A 13,024-nucleotide genomic window follows, 5' to 3' on the forward strand; every position below is an offset into this window, starting at 1 on the left:
CCTCAAATATTATATATCCTCAACATTATATATCCTCAAATATTATATATCCTCAATATTATATATCCTCAATATTATATATCCTCAATATTATATATCCTCAAATATGATATATCCTCAAGATTATACATCCTCAATATTATATATCCTCAATATTATATATCCTCAATATTATATATCCTCAAATATTATATATCCTCAAGATTATACATCCTCAATATTATATATCCTCAATATTATATATCCTCAATATTATATATCCTCAATATTATATATGCTTAAATATTATATATCCTTAAATATTATATATCCTCAATATTATATATCCTTAAATATTATATATCCTCAAGCTTATACATCCTCAAGATTATATATCCTCAAGATTATATATCCTCAATATTATATATCCTCAATATTATATATCCTTAAATATTATATATCCTTAAATATTATATATCCTCAAGATTATACATCCTCAATATTATACATCCTCAAGATTATATATCCTCAAGATTATACATCCTCAATATTATATATCCTCAATATTATATACCCTCAATATTATATATCCTCAAATATTATATATCCTTAAATATTATATTATCCTCTCAATATTATATATCCTCAAATATTATATATCCTCAATATTATATATCCTCAATATTATATCCTTAAATATTATATATCCTCAAATATTATATATCCTCAAGATTATATATCCTCAATATTTATACTTCCTCAAGATTATATATCCTCAAGATTATACATCCTCAAGATTATATATCCTCAATATTATACATCCTCAATATTATATATCCTAATATTATATATCCTCAAGATTATACATTCTCAATATTTATCCTCAATATTATACATCCTCAATATTATACATCCTCAATATTATACATCCTCAATATTATATATCCTCAAGATTATATATCCTCAAGATTATTATCCTCAATATTATACATCCTCCTCAAGTATCCTCAATATTATATATCCTCAAGATTATATATCCTCAAGATTATATATCCTCAAGATTATATATCCTCAAATATTATATATCCTCAATATTATATATCCTTAAGATTATATATCCTCAATATTATATACCCTCAATATTATATATCCTCAAATATTATATATCCTCAAGATTATATATCCTCAAGATTATATATCCTCAAATATTATATATCCTCAATATTATATATCCTCAATATTATATATCCTCAAATATTATATATCCTCAAGATTATACATCCTCAATATTATACATCCTCAAGATTATATATCCTCAAGATTATACATCCTCAAGATTATACATCCTCAATATTATACATCCTCAATATTATACATCCTCAATATTATACATCCTCAATATTATATATCCTCAAGATTATACATTCTCAATATTATACATCCTCAATATTATACATCCTCAATATTATACATCCTCAATATTATACATCCTCAATATTATACATCCTCAAGATTATATATCCTCAAGATTATACATCCTCAAGATTATATATCCTCAAATATTATATATCCTCAATATTATACATCCTCAGTATTAAATATCCTCAAGATTATATATCCTCAATATTATATATCCTTAAATATTATATATCCTCAATATAATAATATTATATATCCATTTAAATATTATATATCCGTGGGTGGTTCGAAAATATTATATATCCAGTATTAAATATTATATATCCTCTTAAATATTATATATCCTTAAATATTATATATCCTCAAGATTATACATCCTCAAGATTATATATCCTCAAGATTATACATCCTCAAGATTATACATCCTCAATATTATACATCCTCAATATTATACATCCTCAAGATTATACATCCTCAAGATTATACATCCTCAAGATTATACATCCTCAGTATTAAATATCCTCAAGATTATATATCCTCAATATTATACATCCTCAAGATTATACATCCTCAAGATTATACATCCTCAAGATTATACATCCTCAAGATTATACATCCTCAAGATTATACATCCTCAATATTATACATCCTCAGTATTAAATATCCTCAAGATTATATATCCTCAAGATTATACATCCTCAAGATTATACATCCTCAATATTATACATCCTCAAGATTATACATCCTCAATATTATACATCCTCAATATTATACATCCTCAATATTATACATCCTCAGTATTAAATATCCTCAAGATTATACATCCTCAATATTATACATCCTCAAGATTATACATCCTCAAGATTATAGTGAAGAAGCTGTCCAAGTCCTCTCATTCCTATCTTTTATCTTTTAGCTGTTGATTTAAGAAGTGAGGAGATTGGATATTTATTTAGAAGTGAGATTTTAGAAGTAATGAGATTTTAGAAGTGATGAGAGAGGATATTTATTTAGAAGTGATGAGATTTGATAGTTATTTAGAAGTGATGAGATTGGATAGTTATTCAGAAGTGATGAGATTGGATAGTTATTCAGAAGTGATGAGATTGAATAGTTATTTAGAAGTGATGAGATTGGATAGTTATTTAAAGGTGATGAGATTGGATAGTTATTTAGAAGTGATGAGATTGGATAGTTATTTAAAAGTGATGAGATTGGATAGTTATTTAAAAGTGATGAGATTGGATAGTTATTTAGAAGTGATGAGATTGGATAGTTATTTAGTGATAGATTGGATAGTTATTTAGAAGTGATGAGATTGATAGTTATTTAGAAGTGATGAGATTATAGTTATTCAGAAGTGATGAGATTGGATAGTTATTCAGAAGTGATGAGATTGGATATTGTTTTTCAGAAGTGATGAGATTGGATAGTTATTTAGAAGTGATGAGATTGGATAGTTATTCAGAAGTGATGAGATTGGATAGTTATTTAGAAGTGATGAGATTGGATAGTTATTTAAAGGTGATGAGATTGGATAGTTATTTAGAAGTGATGAGATTGGATAGTTATTCAGAAGTGATGAGATTGGATAGTTATTCAGAAGTGATGAGATTGGATAGTTATTCAGAAGTGATGAGATTGGATAGTTATTTAGAAGTGATGAGATTGGATAGTTATTCAGAAGTGATGAGATTGAATAGTTATTCAGAAGTGATGAGATTGGATAGTTATTCAGAAGTGATGAGATTGGATAGTTATTCAGAAGTGATGAGATTGGATAGTTATTCAGAAGTGATGAGATTGGATAGTTATTTAGAAGTGATGAGATTGGATAGTTATTCAGAAGTGATGAGATTGGATAGTTATTCAGAAGTGATGAGATTGGATAGTTATTTAGAAGTGATGAGATTGGATAGTTATTCAGAAGTGATGAGATTGGATAGTTATTCAGAAGTGATGAGATTGGATAGTTATTTAGAAGTGATGAGATTGGATAGTTATTCAGAAGTGATGAGATTGGATAGTTATTCAGAAGTGATGAGATTGGATAGTTATTTAGAAGTGATGAGATTGGATAGTTATTCAGAAGTGATGAGATTGGATAGTTATTTAGAAGTGATGAGATTGGATAGTTATTTAGAAGTGATGAGATAGGATAGTTATTCAGAAGTGATGAGATTGGATAGTTATTCAGAAGTGATGAGATTGGATAGTTATTTAGAAGTGATGAGATTGGATAGTTATTCAGAAGTGATGAGATTGGATAGTTATTCAGAAGTGATGAGATTGGATAGTTATTCAGAAGTGATGAGATTGGATAGTTATTTAGAAGTGATGAGATTGGATAGTTATTCAGAAGTGATGAGATTGGATAGTTATTCAGAAGTGATGAGATTGGATAGTTGTTCAGAAGTGATGAGATTGGATAGTTATTTAGAAGTGATGAGATTGGATAGTTATTCAGAAGTGATGAGATTGGATAGTTATTCAGAAGTGATGAGATTGGATAGTTATTCAGAAGTGATGAGATTGGATAGTTATTTAGAAGTGATGAGATTGGATAGTTATTCAGAAGTGATGAGATTGGATAGTTATTCAGAAGTGATGAGATTGGATAGTTATTCAGAAGTGATGAGATTGGATAGTTATTTAGAAGTGATGAGATTGGATAGTTGTTCAGAAGTGATGAGATTGGATAGTTATTTAGAAGTAAAGAGTTTATAGAAGTGAGGATGACCATCTCCCATGACAGTACCAGCGTCTGATGATTCAGGTTTGTTTGAAACCAGCCGTGGTGCTGATTGCCTAAAGACACAGGCTCAGGGAGGGGGCCTTTTAAAATTGGAGCGAGACGAGGAGAAACCCGTTTGGAACTGCACAGAGACGATATGAGCCAGAACAACTGTGAATCATCAACGTTTTGAAATACCTCTCCCCTGTGTCTTCCTCATAGGTACCGATTCCATTACAATCTACCATGCATAGCAATTCCCCCATGAGTGGGTCTGTGTGTGTGTGTGTGTGTGTGTGTGTGTGTGTGTGTGTGTGTGTGTGTGTGTGTGTGTGTGTGTGTGTGTGTGTGTGTGTGTGTGTGTGTGTGTGTGTGTGTGTGTGTGTGTGTGTGTGTGTGTGTGTGTGTCCTCTTTACCATGTGCAGTTAAAAATAGGCCTTATTTAATCATGTTTGCGTGGTTGTTAGGTGTTAAATAAAAATGTTATGTTAAATGTTGGCAGCCCACGAACAAGACTCACTTTAAGTCTGAGAAACACTATATTGTATATAGACAGCACTTTCCAGCCCGGCCTACACAAGAGACATAAAGAACTGTATATAGACAGCACCTTCCAGCCCGGCCGACACAAGAGACATAAAGAACTGTATATAGACAGCACCTTCCAGCCCGGCCTACACAAGAGACATAAAGAACTGTATATAGACAGCACCTTCCAGCCCGGCCGACACAAGAGACATAAAGAACTGTATATAGACAGCACCTCCCAGCCGGCCTACACAAGAGACATGAAGAACTGTATATAGACAGCACCTCCCAGCCCGGCCGACACAATAGACATAAAGAACTGTATATAGACAGCACCTTCCAGCCCGGCCTACACAAGAGACATAAAGAACTGTATATAGACAGCACCTCCCAGCCCGGCCGACACAAGAGACATAAAGAACTGTATATAGACAGCACCTTCCAGCCCGGCCTACACAAGAGACATAAAGAACTGTATATAGACAGCACCTCCCAGCCCGGCCGACACAAGAGACATAAAGAACTGTATATAGACAGCACCTTCTAGAAACAATCCTGTCAAGGTAGATGGACTTCCATTATCACCTGTCCTGGTAGAGACAATCCTGTCAAGGTAGATGGACTTCCATTATCACCTGTCCTGGTAGAGACAATCCTGTCAAGGTAGATGGACTTCCATTATCACCTGTCCTGGTAGAGACAATCCTGTCAAGGTAGATGGACTTCCATTATCACCTGTCCTGGTAGAGACAATCCTGTCAAGGTAGATGGACTTCCATTATCACCTGTCCTGGTAGAGACAATCCTGTCAAGGTAGATGGACTTCCATTATCACCTGTCCTGGTAGAGACAATCCTGTCAAGGTAGATGGACTTCCATTATCACCTGTCCTGGTAGAGACAATCCTGTCAAGGTAGATGGACTTCCATTATCACCTGTCCTGGTAGAGACAATCCTGTCAAGGTAGATGGACTTCCATTATCACCTGTCCTGGTAGAGACAATCCTGTCAAGGTAGATGGACTTCCATTATCACCTGTCCTGGTAGAGACAATCCTGTCAAGGTAGATGGACTTCCATTATCACCTGTCCTGGTAGAGACAATCCTGTCAAGGTAGATGGACTTCCATTATCACCTGTCCTGGTAGAAACAATCCTGTCAAGGTAGTTGGACAGACGAGCGAGTGTTGTCTTTGGCAGGACGGGCAGGCCACCACTTTGCTCTAATGAAAAGAAGAAGACGGCCCATTAGCTCTGGGTCCTGACGGATGAGGAGGGCAGAGCCCCCTCCGCCTCTCTCTCTCTCTGTGTGTGTGTGTGTGTGTGTGTGTGTGTGTGTGTGTGTGTGTGTGTGTGTGTGTGTGTGTGTGTGTGTGTGTGTGTGTGTGTGTGTGTGTGTGTGTGTGTGTGTGTGTGTGTGTGTGTGTGTGTGTGTGTGTGTGTGTGTGTGTGTGCAAGAGAGACGTCTGATTTATCGTAAAATATCTGTGAGTATCTGTTGCAATGTTATGACATACTGTTTCAAATACCTCAACTTGAATGCAGCTGGTCAAAATGCTAAATACGCAGACACGCGCAAACGCAGACGCGTGAACTCGCACGCAGACATGGTAATTCTGCTAAGGGGACAGGACAACTTCACCGCATGAAAGGGACGTTGGACGGGGCCATGTACCGTCAAATCTTGGGTGAGAACCTCCTTCCCTCAGCCAGGACATTGAAAATGGGTCGTGGATGGTTATTCCAGCATGACAATGACCCAAAACACACAGCCAAGGCAACAAAGGAGTGGCTCAAAAAGAAGCACATTAAGGTCCTGGAGTGGCCTAGCCAGTCTCCATACCTTAATCCCATAGAAAATCTGTGGAGGGAGCTGAAGGTTCGAGTTGCCAAATGTCAGCCTCGAAACCTTAATGACTTGGAGAAGATCTGCAAAGAGGAGTGGGACAAAATCCCTCCTGAGATGTGTGCAAACCTGGTGGCCAACTACAAGAAACGTCTGACCTCTGTGATTGCCAACAAGGGTTTTGCCACCAAGTACTAAGTCATGTTTTGCAGAGGGGTCAAATAATTATTTCCTTCATTAAAATGCAAATAAATTTATAACATTTTTGATATGCGTTTTTTCTGGAGTTTTTTGTTGTTATTCTGTCTCTCACTGTTCAAATAAACCATTAAAATTATAGACTGATCATTTCTTTGTCAGTGGGCAAACGTACAAAATCAGCACGGGATCAAATACTTTGGTTCCCACACTGTAGGTGCTCCCCTTGTCCAGGTGGGAAAGGGCAGTGTAGATATTGCGTCTTATGTGGATCTGATTGGAACGGTATGGGAATTGGAGTGGGTCCAGGCTGTCTGGGATGATGGTGTCGATGTGATCAGTCTTTCAGCGCATTTTATGACTGCAGATGTGAGTTCTGTGGCCAGGTTACCTTAGATATACAGTGGGGCAAAAAAAGTATTTAGTCGGCCACCAATTGTGCAAGTTCTCCCACTTAAAAAAGATGAGAGAGGCCTGTAATTTTCATCGTAGGTGCACTTCAACTATGACAGACAAAATGAGAGAGAAAAAAATCCAGAAAATCACATTGTAGGATTTTTTATTTATTTATTTGCAAATTATGGTGGAAAATAAGTATTCGGTCAATAACAAAAGTTTATCTCAATACTTTGTTATATACCCTTTGTTGACAATGACAGAGGTCAAACGTTTTCTGTAAGTCTTCACAAGGTTTTCACACACTGTTGCTGGCATTTTGGCCCATTCCTCCATGCAGATCTCCTCTAGAGCAGTGATGTTTTGGGGCTGTTGCTAGGCAACACGGATGTCGTCGATGCACTTCTTAATGAAGCCGGTGACTGATGTTGATGACTGAGCATTGGACTAGTAACCGGAAGGTTGCAAGTTCAAACCCCCGAGCTGACAAGGTACAAATCTGTCGTTCTGCCCCTGAACAGGCAGTTAATCCACTGTTCTTAGGCCGTCATTGAAAATAAGAATTTGTTCTTAACTGACTTGCCTAGTTAAATAAATGTTAAATTTAAAAAAAATAAAAATAAAAACACAACCGGTCACTAGGCCTCTGGATGAGCATTTTCATGTTTGGTTATGGCCCTATACAGGTCTATGCGTGCGGTCTTAGTGCCAGCATCGGTTTGTGGTGGTAAATAGACAGCTATGAAAAATATAGACGAAAACTCTTTTACCATAGTATGGTCTTAGCTTATCGTGAGGCATTTTAACTCAGGCGAGCAGAACTTTGACACTTCCTGATATTAAAGATCAGGCATCAGTTGTTGTTAACAAAGAGAAACACACCTTCCGTGTGTGTGTGTGTGTGTGTGTGTGTGTGTGTGTGTGTGTGTGTGTGTGTGTGTGTGTGTGTGTGTGTGTGTGTGTGTGTGTGTGTGTGTGTGTGTGTGTGTGTGTGTGTGTTATAACAACTTAACTGAGCTGTGACTTCCCTCTTGTGGACATAATAGTGAACATCTTACTAAAAAAAAAATCAAGTGTGAACACAATTCAGATTCACCCTTCCGGTAACGTTATTATTGAAACTAAACTGTACGAATAACCATGACTGTGACCATGACAGTGAGCTGTTAGCTGGGATTTTAGATCCAGTAGCATGTTTTTAGTTTTCAATTGATTTCAATTTAGATCGAAATCTCCCATATAAAATAAAGAATACTAATTGATTTTACAATGAGCAATTCATTACAATGTAATTAGATGTAATGCGCAATGTCAAAAAAAAATACATTCGGTGTGATGCTTCATTCCAGAGAAGAGCCACCTAGTAACTGTCAGTAAACTGTATTGTTTTTTTTTCACTATAGTCCATGTCGAGAAGAGACACGGGAAGATTTCTTACGTTTTTTATATAAATGACATTACAAGCTCATAATACTGCATGTGCTCACGGTGCAAGCTCTTTCACGCTTGTCGCGCCAGCCCACGCGCCAGTACACACACACAGTCGGCGACAGGACAGCGTCATTATTGACACAAAATGTTTGCGCTGTAACGCTGGTGGTACTCGTTCGGAAATCGAGGGAGAACGGGAGAAAACATAGGAAACCGGCGGATGTCCTTAAATACGATAGTAAGTAAATGTATGCCAGCCAGAAATTTGTGGAGTGGTTGAAAAATTATTTTTAATGACTTCAACCTAAGTGTATGTAAACTTTCGACTTTAACTGTATTCTAGTCATGGCTCATCCTATATAACTACTGTTGTCCACTTCATATGTATATACTGTATTCTAGTCATGGCTCATCCTATATAACTACTGCTGTCCACTTCATATGTATATACTGTATTCTAGTCATGGTTCATCCTATATAACTACTGTTGTCCACTTCATATGTATATACTGTATTCTAGTTCATCCTATATAACTACTGTTGTCCACTTCATATGTATATACTGTATTCTAGTCATGGTTCATCCTGTTGTCCACTTCATATGTATATACTGTATTCTAGTTCATCCTATATAACTACTGTTGTCCACTTCATATGTATATACTGTATTCTAGTCATGGTTCATCCTATATAACTACTGTTGTCCACTTCATATGTATATACTGTATTCTAGTTCATCCTATATAACTACTGCTGTCCACTTCATATGTATATACTGTATTCTAGTTCATCCTATATAACTACTGCTGTCCACTTCATATGTATATACTGTATTCTAGTCATGGTTCATCCTATATAACTACTGTTGTCCACTTCATATGTATATACTGTATTCTAGTTCATCCTATATAACTACTGCTGTCCACTTCATATATATATACTGTATTCTAGTCATGGTTCATCCTATATAACTACTGTTGTCCACTTCATATGTATATACTGTATTCTAGTCCTGGTTCATCCTATATAACTACTGCTGTCCACTTCATATGTATATACTGTATTCTAGTCATGGTTCATCCTATATAACTACTGTTGTCCACTTCATATGTATATACTGTATTCTAGTCCTGGTTCATCCTATATAACTACTGCTGTCCACTTCATATGTATATACTGTATTCTAGTCATGGTTCATCCTATATAACTACTGTTGTCCACTTCATATGTATATACTGTATTCTAGTCCTGGTTCATCCTATATAACTACTGCTGTCCACTTCATATGTATATACTGTATTCTAGTCATGGTTCATCCTATATAACTACTGCTGTCCACTTCATATGTATATACTGTATTCTAGTCATGGTTCATCCTATATAACTACTGCTGTCCACTTCATATGTATATACTGTATTCTAGTCATGGTTCATCCTGCTGTCCACTTCATATGTATATACTGTATTCTAGTCATGGTTCATCCTATATAACTACTGCTGTCTACTTCATATGTATATACTGTATTCTAGTTCATCCTATATAACTACTGTTGTCCACTTCATATGTATATACTGTATTCTAGTCATGGTTCATCCTATATAACACTGCTGTCCACTTCATATGTATATACTGTATTCTAGTCATGGTTCATCCTGCTGTCCACTTCATATGTATATACTGTATTCTAGTCATGGTTCATCCTATATATACTGTTGTCCACTTCATATGTATATACTGTATTCTAGTCATGGTTCATCCTATATAACTACTGTTGTCCACTTCATATGTATATACTGTATTCTAGTCATGGTTCATCCTATATAACTACTGCTGTCCACTTCATATGTATATACTGTATTCTAGTCATGGTTCATCCTATATAACTACTGTTGTCCACTTCATATGTATATACTGTATTCTAGTCATGGTTCATCCTGCTGTCCACTTCATATGTATATACTGTATTCTAGTTCATCCTATATAACTACTGCTGTCCACTTCATATGTATATACTGTATTCTAGTCATGGCTCATCCTATATAACTACTGCTGTCCACTTCATATGTATATACTGTATTCTAGTCATGGCTCATCCTATATAACTACTGCTGTCTACTTCATATGTATATACTGTATTCTAGTCATGGTTCATCCTATATAACTACTGCTGTCCTCTTCATATGTATATACTGTATTCTAGTTCATCCTATATAACTACTGTTGTCCACTTCATATGTATATACTGTATTCTAGTCCTGGTTCATCCTATATAACTACTGCTGTCCACTTCATATGTATATACTGTATTCTAGTTCATCCTATATAACTACTGCTGTCCACTTCATATATATATACTGTATTCTAGTCATGGCTCATCCTATATAACTACTGCTGTCCACTTCATATGTATATACTGTATTCTAGTTCATCCTATATAACTACTGCTGTCCACTTCATATGTATATACTGTATTCTAGTCATGGTTCATCCTATATAACTACTGTTGTCCTCTTCATATGTATATACTGTATTCTAGTCATGGTTCATCCTGCTGTCCACTTCATATGTATATACTTTATTCCAGTCATCGTTAATCCTATATAATCCTATACAACTACTGCTGTCCACTTCATATGTATATACTGTATTCTAGTCATCGTTAATCCTATATAATTTATTTTGGGTGGGATTATGTGTGTATTGTTCGTTTTGTATTGCTAGGTATTACTGGACTAGAAACACAAGCATTTCTCTGCACCTGCGGTAACATCTGTGTATAAGACCAATAAACTTTCATTTGACGCAGAACGCCATTTGGACTATTGGAGGACGAGAAAGACAAAGACACGACCATAGAGCTAGATTACTAGAGAGAAAATAAACCACCGCACAATCGGTCCGCCATCTTGACTGATACCAGCTCTGATAAGCTCTGATAAGATAAGTTTTCTCTCTATGGACACGATACTGAAGTTTCTTTTTTAAGCACAAGTGGAGGAACTTGGAGCTGTTAGGAACTGAGCTGTACTGTCCCGGCTAGCTTGTCGGCCATATTGAAGACATAACACAAAAACGGATATTCCTGAAGGAAACCAGTCTTGAAGTCGGTCGTTTTGTAATGTATATGGTTTAGTATTTCAATAGGCAACTCGTTGGGTAGTGTTTGTTTTGCCTTGACGGATAAAACAACTTTTAAAAAACTGTAGACTACAAAGTATGTCTTCTACATTGAAGAGGCACTTTTTTTGATGACGACTGACTGACTGTACGAACTGTAGTGACTGAATGATTTGAGGTGACTACACATCTAGCATCAGCTCTACATGAAGAGAGCTTGATATGAAACAGATTTATCCGTGGAGTATGATCATCATCATCTATTGGATAGCTACAGTAGCGTCAGAAGATCCTCCGTACAATTCTCACAAAGTTTTAGACGTTGGTAAAAAAAGGAGGAATATTTTTTTTTTAAAGACATGTTTTTTTTTTTTCCCACCCTCATAAATTTACACACATCTCCAATTCAAATTGAAAAATACAAAGCAGTTGGCTTAGGATTTCCCTGGTTTGAATATTGAATCTGAAAAGGGGAAACGAGGGTCATAGGTCACAGCATACAAACACAGCAGTTTTCAATTGCGTTTTTCTATTCAATGGCAAACCGCCTCAGTAAGTATAAGGTGTATTTGTCCATTCTATAGTAACTGACCTTTGTCAGGTCGTTTTGGCTCTTTATGTTTATCCATATAGACAGTGTACATTCTATAGTAACTGACCTTTGTCAGGTCGTTTTGGCTCTTTATGTTTATCCATATAGACAGTGTACATTCTATAGTAACTGACCTCTGTCAGGTCGTTTTGGCTCTTTATGTTTATCCATATAGACAGTGGACATTCTATAGTAACAGACCTTTTTCAGGTCGTTTTGGCTCTTTATGTTTATCCATATAGACAGTGGACATTCTATAGTAACAGACCTTTTTCAGGTCGTTTTGGCTCTTTATGTTTATCCATATAGACAGTGGACATTCTATAGTAACAGACCTTTTCAGGTCGTTTTGGCTCTTTATGTTTATCCATATAGACAGTGTACATTCTATAGTAACTGACCTCTGTCAGGTCGTTTTGGCTCTTTATGTTTATCGATATGGACAGTGTACATTTGTGCTGACAATAAAACAGATGACGTGCGAGTGCTTTGTGGTTTCATTTCCTTTTTTTAATAGACGTTGCATTATGTTCCATAGTATCAACTGCAGTCAATTGTGATTGGAATATTGGTGCATAATGTTGAAGTACATCTTTATATTTACTATTTTCTACATTGTAGAATAATAGTGAAGGTGACAAATCTATGAATAACACATATGGAATCATGTAGTAAACAAAATATATTTTATATTTGAGATTCTTCAAAGTAGCCACCCTTTGCCTTGATGACAGCTTTGCACTCCTTGACATACTCTCAACCAGCTTCATGAGGTAGTCACCT

Source organism: Oncorhynchus keta, chromosome 8 (genome assembly GCF_023373465.1).
Source record: "Oncorhynchus keta strain PuntledgeMale-10-30-2019 chromosome 8, Oket_V2, whole genome shotgun sequence".
In the NCBI taxonomy this organism is placed as follows: Eukaryota; Metazoa; Chordata; class Actinopteri; order Salmoniformes; family Salmonidae; genus Oncorhynchus; species Oncorhynchus keta.